Consider the following 12,214-nt stretch of genomic DNA (forward strand, 5'->3'; position numbering starts at 1 on the left):
CATCTTACCAATTTACTTAATGTTTTCTAACTTTACTGAGAAATAATTAACAAATATAATTGTATATATTTTAAGGGTAAAATGTGATGATTTGATATACATTGTGGATTGATTGCCAAGACTAAGATAATTAACACATCTATTACCTAACATATTTTTTTTCTTTATGTGTGTGTGTGTGTATGCACAAGTGTGTGTGGTAAGAACACTTATGATCTATTCTCAGCAACTTTCAAGTATACAATATCATATTGTCACCATGCTGTATGTTAGATCTTCAGAATTTATTCTTTCTTATGACTGAAAGTGTATACCCTTTGACCTATATCTCTCCATTTCCCCTCCCTCCAGCCACTGGCAACCACCATTCTATTTTCTCTTTTCTTTCTTTTTTTTTAAATTTTGCATATAATTGATACCATACAGTTTTTGTCTTTCTCTGTCTAGCTTATTGCACTTAGTGTAATGTGCTCCAGGTTCATCATGTTTTGCAAATAGATTTCCTTCCTTTATATGACTAATATTCCATTGTGTGTGTGTGTGTGTGTGTGTGTATCACCTTTTTTATCCATTCATCTATTGATGGACATTTAGGTAGTTTCCATATCTAATCTGTTATGAATAATGCTGCATTGAACATGGGAGTGCAGATATCTCTGAGGTACTGATTTTGTTTCCTTGCTGAGTGTGGAGCCCAATACACAGCTCTATCCCACAACCCATGAGATCATGACCTGAGCTGAAACCAGGAGCTGGACACTTAACCAACTGAGCCACCCAGGTGCCCCTTCTCATTTTAATACTTTTATTAATGTTTTGTGGGATTTTACTTATTTTGAATATTAATCTTTTGTCAGATGGTATATTGGGGATATCTTCCTCCAGTTTGAGGCTTGTTTTTTCACTCTCTTAATGGTGTATTTTTTTTAAGACTTTATTTATTTGACAGAGAGAGAGAGCCCAAGCAGGGGGAGCAGGAGAGGAAGAATGGATAAAAAAGGCGATAAAGAGCAGGGAGACCAATGCGTGGCTCGATCCCAGGACCCTGGGATCATGACCTGAGCCAAAGGCAGTTGCTTAACCAATTGAGCCACCCAGGCACCCCTTAATGGTGTCTTTTGATGGACATATTTCTTAATTATTATGCATTTAAATCCAATATATAATTTTTATCATTGTCTTTTCCTTTTACGAAATATTTTATTACTCCAAGGACATAGATATTTTTACTTTTGTTTTGGAATTTATTTTTATTTAACTTTTCACATACAGTTTTATGATCATCTCTAGTTGATAAAATGTGTGGTGTGAGATAGGGTTTAAAGTTTATTTTTTCCATATTCACTTGCTCCAACACTATCTAGAAAGACCTGTCTTATCTCATTCAATTTGCTCGCAATTTTTAAAAAGTCAAGTAATGGAATATGTATGGCCTATTTCTCAAATCTGTTTTCTTTTCTCCCCACTGGCTAATTATTATTTTGTTAAATACAATACAGTGTAGAAACACTACACTGTACGGATTACTATAGCTTTATTGCCATTTAATCTATGTGTTTAAATCCTCTTATTCTTCACTATTGCTTTGACTATTCTGGGTCTTTTTCCTTTAAATATATTTTAGAATTACTCTAAATTTACACACACACACACACACACAATGCAAATGTGACTTTCATTTGGGGTTTTCATTAAATGCTTATATCACTTTGGGGAAAATTGTCATCTTAACAGTATTGAGTCTTCCAAACTACTACACACACAATTTTACATTTTTTGTTAATTTCTTTCACCAGTATTCTGTTGTTGTCTGGACATCCTTTTTTTTTTTTTTTAATTTATTGTTATGTTAATCACCATACATTACATCGTTTTTGATGTAGTGTTCCATGATTCATGGTTTGTGCATAACACCCAGTGCTCCATGCAAAACGTGCCCTCTTTAATACCCATCACCAGGCTAACCCATTCTCCCATCCCCCCGCCAGAACCCTCAGTTTGTTTTTCAGAGTCCATCGTCTCTCATGGTTCGTCTCCCCCTCCAATTCCACCCCCTTCATTCTTCCCCTCCTGCTAACTTCTTCTTTTTTTTTTTTTCTTAACATATAATGTATTATTTGTTTCAGAGATACAGATCTGTGATTCAACAGTCTTGCACAATTCACAGTGCTCCCCATAGCACATACACTCCCCAGTGACTATCACCCAGCCATCCCATCCCTCCCACCCCCCCCACTCCAGCAACCCTCAGTTTGTTTCCTGAGATTAAGAATTCCTCCTATCAGTGAGGTCATATGATACGTGTCTTTCTCTGATTGACTTATTTCGCTCAGCATAACACCCTCCAGTTCCATCCACCTCGTTGCCAATGGCAAGATCTCATTTCTTTTGATGGCTGCATAATATGCCATTGTATATATATACCACCTCTTCTTTATCCATTCATCTGTCGACGGACATCTTGGCTCTTTCCACAGTTTGGCTATTGTGGACATTGCTGCTATAAACATCGGGGTGCACGTACCCCTTGGGATCACTACATTTGTATCTTTGGGGTAAATACCCAGTAGTGCCACTGCTGGATCATATGGTAGCTCTAGCTTCAACTTTTTGAGGAACCTCCATACTGTTTTCCAGAGTGGTTGCACCAGCTTGCATTCCTAACAACAGTGTAGAAGGGTTCCCCTTTCTCCGCATTCCTGCCAACATCTGTTGTTTCCTGACTTGTTAATTTTAGCCATTCTGACTGGTGTGAGTGGTATCCATTGAGGTTTTGATTTGGATTTCCCTGATGCCGAGCAATGCTGAGCACTTTTTCATGTGTCTATTGGCCATTTGGATGTCTTCTTTGGAAAATGTCTGTTCATGTCTTCTGCCCATTTCTTGATTGGATTATTTGTTCTTTGGGTGTTGAGTTTGATGAGTTCTTTATAGATTTTGGATACTAGCCCTTTATCTGATATGTCATTTGCAAATATCTTCTCCCATTCTGTCGGTTGTCTTTTGGTTTTGTTGACTGTTTCTTTTGCTGTGCAAAAGCTTTTTATCTTGATGAAGTCCCAATAGTTCATTTTTGCCCTTGCTTCCCTTGCCTTTGGTGATGTTTCTAGGAAGAAGTTGCTGCAGCTGAGGTCAAAGAGGCTGCTGCCTGTGTTTTCCTCTAGGATATTGATGGACTCCTATCTCACATTTAGGTCTTTCAACCATTTTGAGTCTATTTTTGTGTGTGATGTAAGGAAATGGTCCAGTTTCATTCTTCTGCATGTGGCTGTCCAATTTTCCCAACACCATTTGTTGAAGAGACTGTCTTTTTTCCATTGGACATTCTTTCCTGCTTTGTCAAAGACTGGTTGACCATAGAGTTGAGGGTTCATTTCTGGGCTCTCTATTCTATTCCATTGATCTATGTGTCTGTTTTTATGCCAGTACCATACTGTCTTGATGATAACAGCTTTGTAATAGAGCTTGAAGTCCGGAATTGTGATGCCGCCAGCTTTGCTTTTCTTTTTCAACATTCCTCTGGCTATGCGGGGTCTTTTCTGGTTCCATACAAATTTTAGGATTATTTGGTCCATTTCTTTGAAAAAAGTGGATGGTATTTTGATGGGGATTGCATTGAATGTGTAGATTGCTCTAGGTAGCATGGACATCTTCACAATATTTGTTCTTCCAATCCATGAGCATGGAACGTTTTTCCATTTCTTTGTGTCTTCCTCAATTCTTTCATGAATATTTTATAGTTTTCTGAGTACAGATGCTTTGCCTCTTTGGTTAGATTTAGTCCCAGGTAACTTATGGTTTTGGGTGCAATTGTAAATGGGATCGACTCCTTAATTTCTCTTTCTTCTGTCTTGTTGTTGGTGTATAGGAATGCCACTTATTTCTTTGCATTGATTTTATATCCTGCCACTTTACTGAATTCCTGTATAAGGTCTAGCAGTTTTGGGGTGGAGTCTTTGGGGTTTTCCACATCAAGTATCATATCATCTGCAAAGAGTGAGAGTTTGACTTCTTCTTTGCCGATTTGGATGCCTTTTATTTCTTTTTGTTGTCTGATTGCTGTGGCTAGGACTTCTAATACTATGTTGAATAGCAGTGGTGATAGTGGACATTTGTGCTGTGTTTCTGACCTTAGGAGGAAAGCTCTCAGTTTTTCCCCATTGAGAATGACATTTGCTGTAGGTTTTTCATAGATGGCTTTTATGATATTGAGGTATGTACCCTCCATCCCTATACTCTGAAGAGTTTTGATCAAAAAGGATGCTGTAATTTGTCAAATGTTTTTTCTGCATCTATTGAGAGGATCGTATGATTCTTGTTCTTTCTTTTGTTAATGTATTGTATCACGTTCATTGATTTGAGGATGTTGAACCAACCTTGCAGCCCAGGGATAAATCCCAGTTGGTCGTGGTGAATAATCCTTTTAATGGACTATTGGATCCTATTGGCTAGAATTTTGGTGAGAATTTTTGCATCAGTGTTCATCAGGGATATTGGTCTGTCATTCTCCTTTTTGATGGGGTCTTTGTCTACCTTTGGGGATCAAGGTAATGGTGGACTCATAAAATGAGTTTGGAAGTTTTCCTTCCATTTCTATTTTTTGGAACAGTTTCAGAAGAATAGGTATTAATTCTTCTTTAAATGTTTGGTAGAATTCCCCTGGGAAGCCATCTGGCCCTGGGCTTTTGTTTGTTGGGAGATTTTTTTTATTACTGCTTCAATTTCCTTAGTGGTTATAGGTCTGTTCAGGTTTTCAATTTCTTCCTGGTCCAGTTTTGGTAGTTTATATATCTCTAGGAATATATCCATTCCTTCCAGATTATCTGATTTGCTGGCATATAGTTGCTCATAATATGTTCTTATAATTGTTTGTATTTCTTTGGTGTTGGTTGTGATCTCTCCTCTTTCATTCATGATTTTGTTGAATTGGGTCATTTCTCTCTTCTTTTTGATAAGTCTGGCCAGGAGTTTATCAATCTTGTTAATTCTTTCAAAGAACCAGCTCCTAGTTTCGTTGATCTGTTCTACTGTTCTTTTGGTTTCTACTTCATTGATTTCTGCTCTGATCTTTATTATTTCTCTTCTCCTGCTGGGTTTAGGCTTTATTTGCTGTTCTTTCTCCAGCTCCTTTAGGTGTAGGGTTAGGTTGTGTACTTGAGACCTTTCTTCTTTCTTAAGAAAGGCTTGTATTGCTATATATTTTCCTCTTAGGACTGCCTTTGCTGCATCCCAAAGATTTTGAACAGTTGTGTTTTCATTTTCATTGGTTTCCATGAATTTTTTTAATTCTTCTTAAATTTCCTGGTTGACCCATTCATTCTTCAGTAGGATGCTCTTTAGCCTCCGTGTATTTGAGTTGTTTCTGACTTTCCTTTTGTGATTGAGTTCTAGTTTCAAAGCATTGTGGTCTGAAAATAGGCAGGGAATGATTCCAATCTTTTGGTACCGGTTGAGACCTGATTTGTGACCTAGGATGTGATCGATTCTGGAGAATGTTCCATGGGAACTAGAGAAGAATGTGTATTCCATTGCTTTGGGATGGAGTGTTCTGAATGTCTGTGAAGTCCATTTGGTCCAGTGTGTCATTTAAAGTCCTTATTTCCTTGTTGATCTTTTGCTTAGATGATCTGTCCATTTCAGTGAGGGGCTGTTAAAGTCCCCCACTATTATTGTATTGTTGTCGATGTGTTTCTTTGCTTTTGTTATTAATTGGTTTATATAATTGGCTGCTCCCATGTTAGGGGCATAGATATTTACAATTGTTAGATCTTCTTGTTGGATAGACCCTTTAAGTAAGATATAGTGTCCTTCCTCATCTCTTATTACAGTCTTTGGTTTAAAATCTAATTTGTCTGATATAAGGATTGCCACCCCAGCTTTCTTTTGGTGTCCATTAGCATGGTAAATGGTTTTCCACCCCCTTACTTTCAATCTGTGGCTGTCTTTGGGTCTAAAATGAGTCTCTTGCAGACAGCATATTGATGGGTCTTTTGATTGGGGCATTTAGCCCATTTACATTCAGGGTAACTATTGAAAGATAGGAATTTAGTGCCATTGTATTCCCTGTAAGGTGACTCTTACTGTATATTGTCTGTGTTCCTTTCTGTTCTATGTTACTTTTAGGCTGTCTCTTTGCTTAGAGGACCCCTTTCAATATTTCTTGTAGGGCTGGTTTTGTGTTTGCAAATTCCTTTAGTTTTTGTTTTTGTTTTGTTTGTTTGTTCTGGAAGCTTTTTATCTCTCCTTCTGTTTTCAATGACAGCCTAGCTGGATATAGTATTCTTGGCTGCATACTTTTCTCGTTTAGTGCTCTGAATATATCCTGCCAGTACTTTCTGCCCTGCCATGTCTCTGTGGATAGGTCTGTTGCCAATCTAATGTTTCTACCATTGTAGGTTACAGATCTCTTCTCCCAAGCTGCTTTCAGGATTTTCTCTTTGTCTCTGAGAGTCGTAAGTTTTACTATTAGATGTCGGGGTGTTGACCTATTTTTATTGATTTTGAGAGGGTTTCTCTGTGCCTCCTGGATTTTGATGCCTGTTTCCTTCCCCAAATTAGGGAAGTTCTCTGCTATAATTTGCTCCAATATACCTTCTGCTCCTCTCTCTCTTCTTCTTCTGGGATCCCAATTATTCTAATGTTGTTTCATCTTATGGTATCGCTTATCTCTCGAATTTTGCCCTTGTGATCCAGTAGTTGTTTATCTCTCTTTTTCTCAGCTTCTTTATTTTCCATCATTTGGTCTTCTATATCACTGATTCTCTCTTCTGCCTCATTTAACCTAGCAGTTAGCACCCCCATTTTTGATTGCACCTCATTAATAGCCTTTTTGATTTCAACTTGGTTAGATTTTAGTTCTTTTATTTCTCCAGAAAGTGTTTCTCTAATAACTTCCATGCTTTTTTCAAGCCCAGCTAGTATCTTTAAAGTGATGTTTCTGAACTCTAGATCTGACATTGTACTAATGTCCGTAGGTCATTAGTGAGTAGGTCCCTGGCATTCAGTACCAGGGACATGTCTAGCAAGAAGTTGCATTCAGTACTACCTCTTGTTCTTTTGGGTGAGGTGATTTTTTCCGTCTTGTCATTTTGTCCAGAGGAGAATAGATGGATGAGAGAACAAAATGCTAACAGGGTAACAACGTCCCCAGAAAATATACTCTAAACAAATCAGAAAAGACCTGAAGCTGGGGAAAAGAAAGGGAAAGAAAGAAAAAGGAAAAAGAAAATGATAAAAACAGAAAAAAAACCAGAATATGATCAAATATGATCGGGCTGGTACATAGATCAGTGCCACACACTAGATTTTGGGTGTATTTTGGTCTGTTAGAAGATAGTGCCTCCCAAAATTTTAAAGAAAGAAGTTATATATGTACAAAAATAAGGGTTGATATGATGAAGGGATGGAATATGAGTGTAAAGATGAAAATTATAAAAAAATTTTATAAAAGGAATTGATAAGAAGTTGTTTGAAAAAAGAAAAGAGGATTTAAAAAAAAGAAAGAAAAAAAAAGGGAGAGAATGTGATCAGGCAGGAGAGTAGAACAAAACCATACACTAGAGATTTAGGGTATATTTTGATCTGTTGGAAGAAACTATCTCAAAATTTTAAAGAGAGTACCACTTATATATATATGTCAAAAATAAGGGTAACTACTATGAAGGGATAGAATATGACTCTAAAAATGAAAAATAAAAATATTTTTTTTTAAAAAGTGATTGATAAGATGTTGGTTGAAAAAGGGAAAAAGAAAAATTCAAAAAAAAAAAAGTTAAAAAAAAATAACTTTGAAAGACTAAAGAATCATAGTAAAAAGGCCGTGGATTCTATGTGCAGTATTCCCCTAGCACTGGAATTCTGCCATTCTCATTGATCGGTAAACTTGGTCTTGGCTGGCTGTTCTTGCTGATCTTCTGGGGGAGGGGCCTGTTGCTGTGCGTGGTTCCCAAATGTCTTTGCTGGAGGCGGAATTGCCCTGACCTTGCCGGTCCAGGCTAAGTAATCTGCTCTGGTTTGCTCTCGGGAGCTTTTGTTCCCTGCGAGCTTTCCGTACAGCTTTGGAGGCCAAGAATGAAAATGGCGGCCTCCTAATCTCTGCCCCGGAGGAGCTGAGAACTTGGGGCCCCACTCCTCAGTGCGCCCCCAGAGAAAAACAGTCAGTCACTCCCGTCTCCCCGGCTTCCGGCCACACTCCGTGCTCACCCAGCCTGTGACTGAGCATTTCTATCTCTGGCACCCGACCCCGGGTGGAGTCTCCAAACCCAGCAGATCCCCACAGTGCGCTCCCGCACCGCTCCTTCCAGGGAAGGAAGGGGAGTTTCCCCGGATCTGCCACTTGTTGGGTCTCTGCTGGAGGAGCAGTGGCCCAACTGTGCAGCGGATCACAGTTTATGGCAACCCCGAGCTGAGAGCCCATGCCTCAGCTCCGTCTCTGCAGCCGGCTTCCCTGCTCTGATACTTGGGAGCTCTGCTGCACTCAGGCACCCCGGGTCTTTCTGTGACCCTGAGGGTCCTGAGACCACACTGTCCCGTGAGGGTTCCACCCCCCGCTTAGCCACCAGAGCGACGTCCCTCATTGGAGCAGACTTCTAAAAGTTCCGATTTTGTGCTCCGCTGCTCTATCACTTGCCAGAAGCAGCCTATGGAGGCCCCCTCCCCCGCCGTCTATCCTCCTGAATATTGCTTCAGATTCACTTCTCCGCACATCCTACCTTCCAGAAAGTGGTCACTTTTCTGTTCAGAGAGTTGTTGCTATTCTTTTCTTCAATCTCCTGTTGAGTTTGTAGGTGTTCAGAATGTTTTCATCCCTATCCAGCTGAATTCCTGAGACCAGACGAAATCCAGGTCTCCTACTCCTCTGCCATCTTGCTCCGCCTCCCTGGAACATCCTTTTTAGTTTTATTGTTAATGCATTTGTTGGCCTATAGTTTTTTTTTTCTTTAACATTTCAATTTTCTTGCTAGTTTATGGAAATACCATTGATATGTATATATTCATCTTATATCCTGTGATCATGCCTAATTCAATTGTTAACTCTTTTGAGGATTTTTTTAGTTTCTTATCTGAATAATGATACTTTTAATTTCTCTTTTCTAATCTTAGAATTCCTCTTCTAGTTTTTAATTTTTTTGCTTCTTTACTTGTACTTCCTTTTCTTGCTTTGTCTTAGCTTGGCTCTCTAATACATATTAATGTATTGTCTATATTCCTAACTTCCCCCCCTCCATTATAGAGTAGCTATTTTATATACTACTTAATCATATTTTACTCATTTTTACAAATCATGGATTTTTTTTTTTTTTTACTTAATATTCTGTTTAGGATTTTAGGGTTTATGTTTAGGAAATAATGATATGCAATGTCCTTCCTTATAATGTTTCATTTCATTGTATTAAGCTTACACAAGCCTCATAAAATGAGTTACTATGTTTTGTTCAAGACTTTATACATTATGGGTTTGATCTCTTCCATATGTATTTAGAAGCATTCACATTTGAAGCCATGTAGATCTTAAGTTTTCTTTTTTTTTTTTTTTTAAAGATTTTATTTATTTATTTGACAGAGAGAGACACAGTCAGTGAGAGAGGGAACACAGGCAGGGGGAGTGGGAGAGGGAGAAGCAGGCTCCCCGCAGAGCAGGGAGCCCAATGCGGGACTCGATCCCAGGACCCCGGGATCATGACCTGAGCTGAAGGCAGTCGCTTAACCAACTGAGCCACCCAGGCGCCCATCTTAAGTTTTCTTAAAGGGAATATTTTTAAGTACTGATTTAATTGCTTTGGCATATATAAAGCAGTTCAGATTTCTTTATTTTTGTTTCACTTTCTGTAAGTTAGGTTTTCAAGGAATTTTTTTCATATCATTTAAGTTTTCAAATTATTGAAATACATTTATTGAAAATACCTTCTTTTTATCTTTAAAAAGTTGGTAACTTTGTAGTGATACCACCATTTCTATTGCTCACCATTGCTATCAGTGATCTTTTTTCACTCTTAAGTTTTATAATGAAGTCATCAAATATGAAAATTAACATTCCCACCAAACTATTTACTAGTCTATATATTTTGCTTGAATTTTGACAGTTTCCCTACAAATGTTGTTTTTCTTGTGCAGCCTCCAGTCCAGGATCCTACACTCCATTGAGGTGTCATGTCCTTATTCTCTTCTAATATGTTATAGTATTATGGTATTTCTTTGTGTTTCTTATACCTTGGAACCTTTCTTGTCTTTCCTGATACCATTCTTGTATTGGAGAATACTTTCCAGTTACCTTGCTGAATGTACCTCAATATGAATTTGTCCCATACTTTCTCAAGATTATATCAAGATTGTATTTTTTATAAGGATACCAAAAATGTGATCTTTTCTTGTTAAGCTGTTGTTAAGGTAGTGCTGGTTTCATAAAATGAATTAGGATGTTTTTACCCTTTTCTTATATTCTGGAAGATTTTGTGTATAGATATTTTAATTTCTTCTCTAAATGTCTGTAAGAATTCACTCTTGTAGCTTTCTCAGGCTAGTGATTCATTTTTTTTGGAAAGTTTTATTGCATATTCCATTTTGATGGTGATATATTTATATATTTTTCAACTTTATGTGTATAATTTTTGGTAAACAGTGTTTTTTAAATTTATCAACATTAAAAAAATATTGCAGAGTTAAGATGGTGGAGTAGTAGGGGGACCCTAGCTTGCCTTGTCCCTTGAACAAAGCTAGATAAATATCAAATCATTCTGAACACCCAAGAAATCAATCTGAGGACTGGCAGAACAAACTGCCCAACTAGAGGGATAAAAAAGTTCACATCATTGGAAGGTAGGAGGTACGGAGACAAGACTTGAGGGAAAAAAGAATTGAGCACTACAGAGGAGAAAGAGCTCTGATCACAGAAAAAGAAGAGAAAGCAGTGTGCATAGGGATTGCACGAGAAAAACATTTCCTTATAACCACTGACTGGAAAAATGAGAGGGGATGATTGTTGAAAGTGTTTATAGTCAGTAGAGCTCAAAGTCTGAAGTTTTTGAAGTTCATGCCATCACCAGGATAGAGCCTGGCAGGCATAACAGTGCTCCTGTGGAGAAGGAGGTCAGAGGCCCAGGAGCTGACAGTTTTGTCTGAGGATCCTCTGAATTGCACTGGGAGAAACAGTTCCCCTTCTTGCAGTGCATTTGGGAGAGGTGACACTGCCTCTCACAGGACAAAAGAGATGGCGGGCACCATTGAGATACCCTGTTCATTAGCATAGGCGCAGAGACACCTGTTGAGGGCAGTTAACCTGGACACTGGCTTTTTGCTGCACTTCACCATAAATCTCAAGCCTCTGCATTTTCATTCAACTGCCCTTCTGGGACAAACCAGCCCCAGGCACAGTGTGGCAAGACCCTCCCCCAGAGGATCAGTGTGGGTCTGCACTGCATCATGTTCCTAAAATTTGAAGTTTTGAATCCCAGCTGCCATGCCTGAGATAAAAGATAGGAGCACTGTGTAACTGTGTGGGCAGAAGGCTTAGACAAAGACAGGATGAAGGGAGGGATCTGAGGGACCCCTGGGACACATGCAGGGAGATTTTTCACTCCTCTGGGAGGGTTTCCTGAACAGTGGCAGGTGCAACTCCCCTCTCTGTGGACAAGAGAGTGGGCTGATGTCAATTTTATCCCCAGCCCATCAGCAAGGATGAACTTGAATGATGAGCACAGTGCCCACAGTGCAGGCCCTAAATCATACTAAAGGGGTCTAACCAACAAGAACATCTAACAATTGTAAATATTTATGCCCCTAACTTGGGAACACCAAAATATATAAATCAATTAATAACAAACACAAAGAAACTCATTGATAATAATACAATAATAGTAGGGGACTTTAACACCTCACTTACAGCAATGGGCAGATCATCTAACCGGAAAATAAAAAGGAAACAATGGCTTTGAATAACAGACTGAACCAGATGGACTTAACAGATATCTTCAGAACATTTCATCCTAAAACAACAGAATACACATTCTTCTCGAGGGCACATGGAACATTCTCCAGAATAGATCACATACTGAGTCACAAATCAGGTTTCAAGTAGTACAAAAAACTGAGATCATACCATGCATATTTTCAGACTACAAGTGGTATGACATTAGAAGTCAACCACAGAAAAAAATTGGAAAGACCACAAATACATTGAGGTTAAAGAACATCCTACTGAAGAATGAATGGGTTAACC

At 38.5% G+C, this 12,214-nt stretch overlaps 1 protein-coding gene across 1 annotated transcript in view; it reads left to right on the forward strand.

The window, feature by feature from the left end:
* Positions 1-12,214, forward strand: part of LOC118009784 (disintegrin and metalloproteinase domain-containing protein 18-like) — a 188,548-nt gene that overhangs the window by 19,887 nt on the left and 156,447 nt on the right. The window lies entirely within an intron of this gene.

This window comes from Mirounga leonina, unplaced genomic scaffold (genome assembly GCF_011800145.1).
Source record: "Mirounga leonina isolate KUSES-001 unplaced genomic scaffold, KU_Mleo_1.0 Mir_128, whole genome shotgun sequence".
NCBI lineage: Eukaryota > Metazoa > Chordata > Mammalia > Carnivora > Phocidae > Mirounga > Mirounga leonina.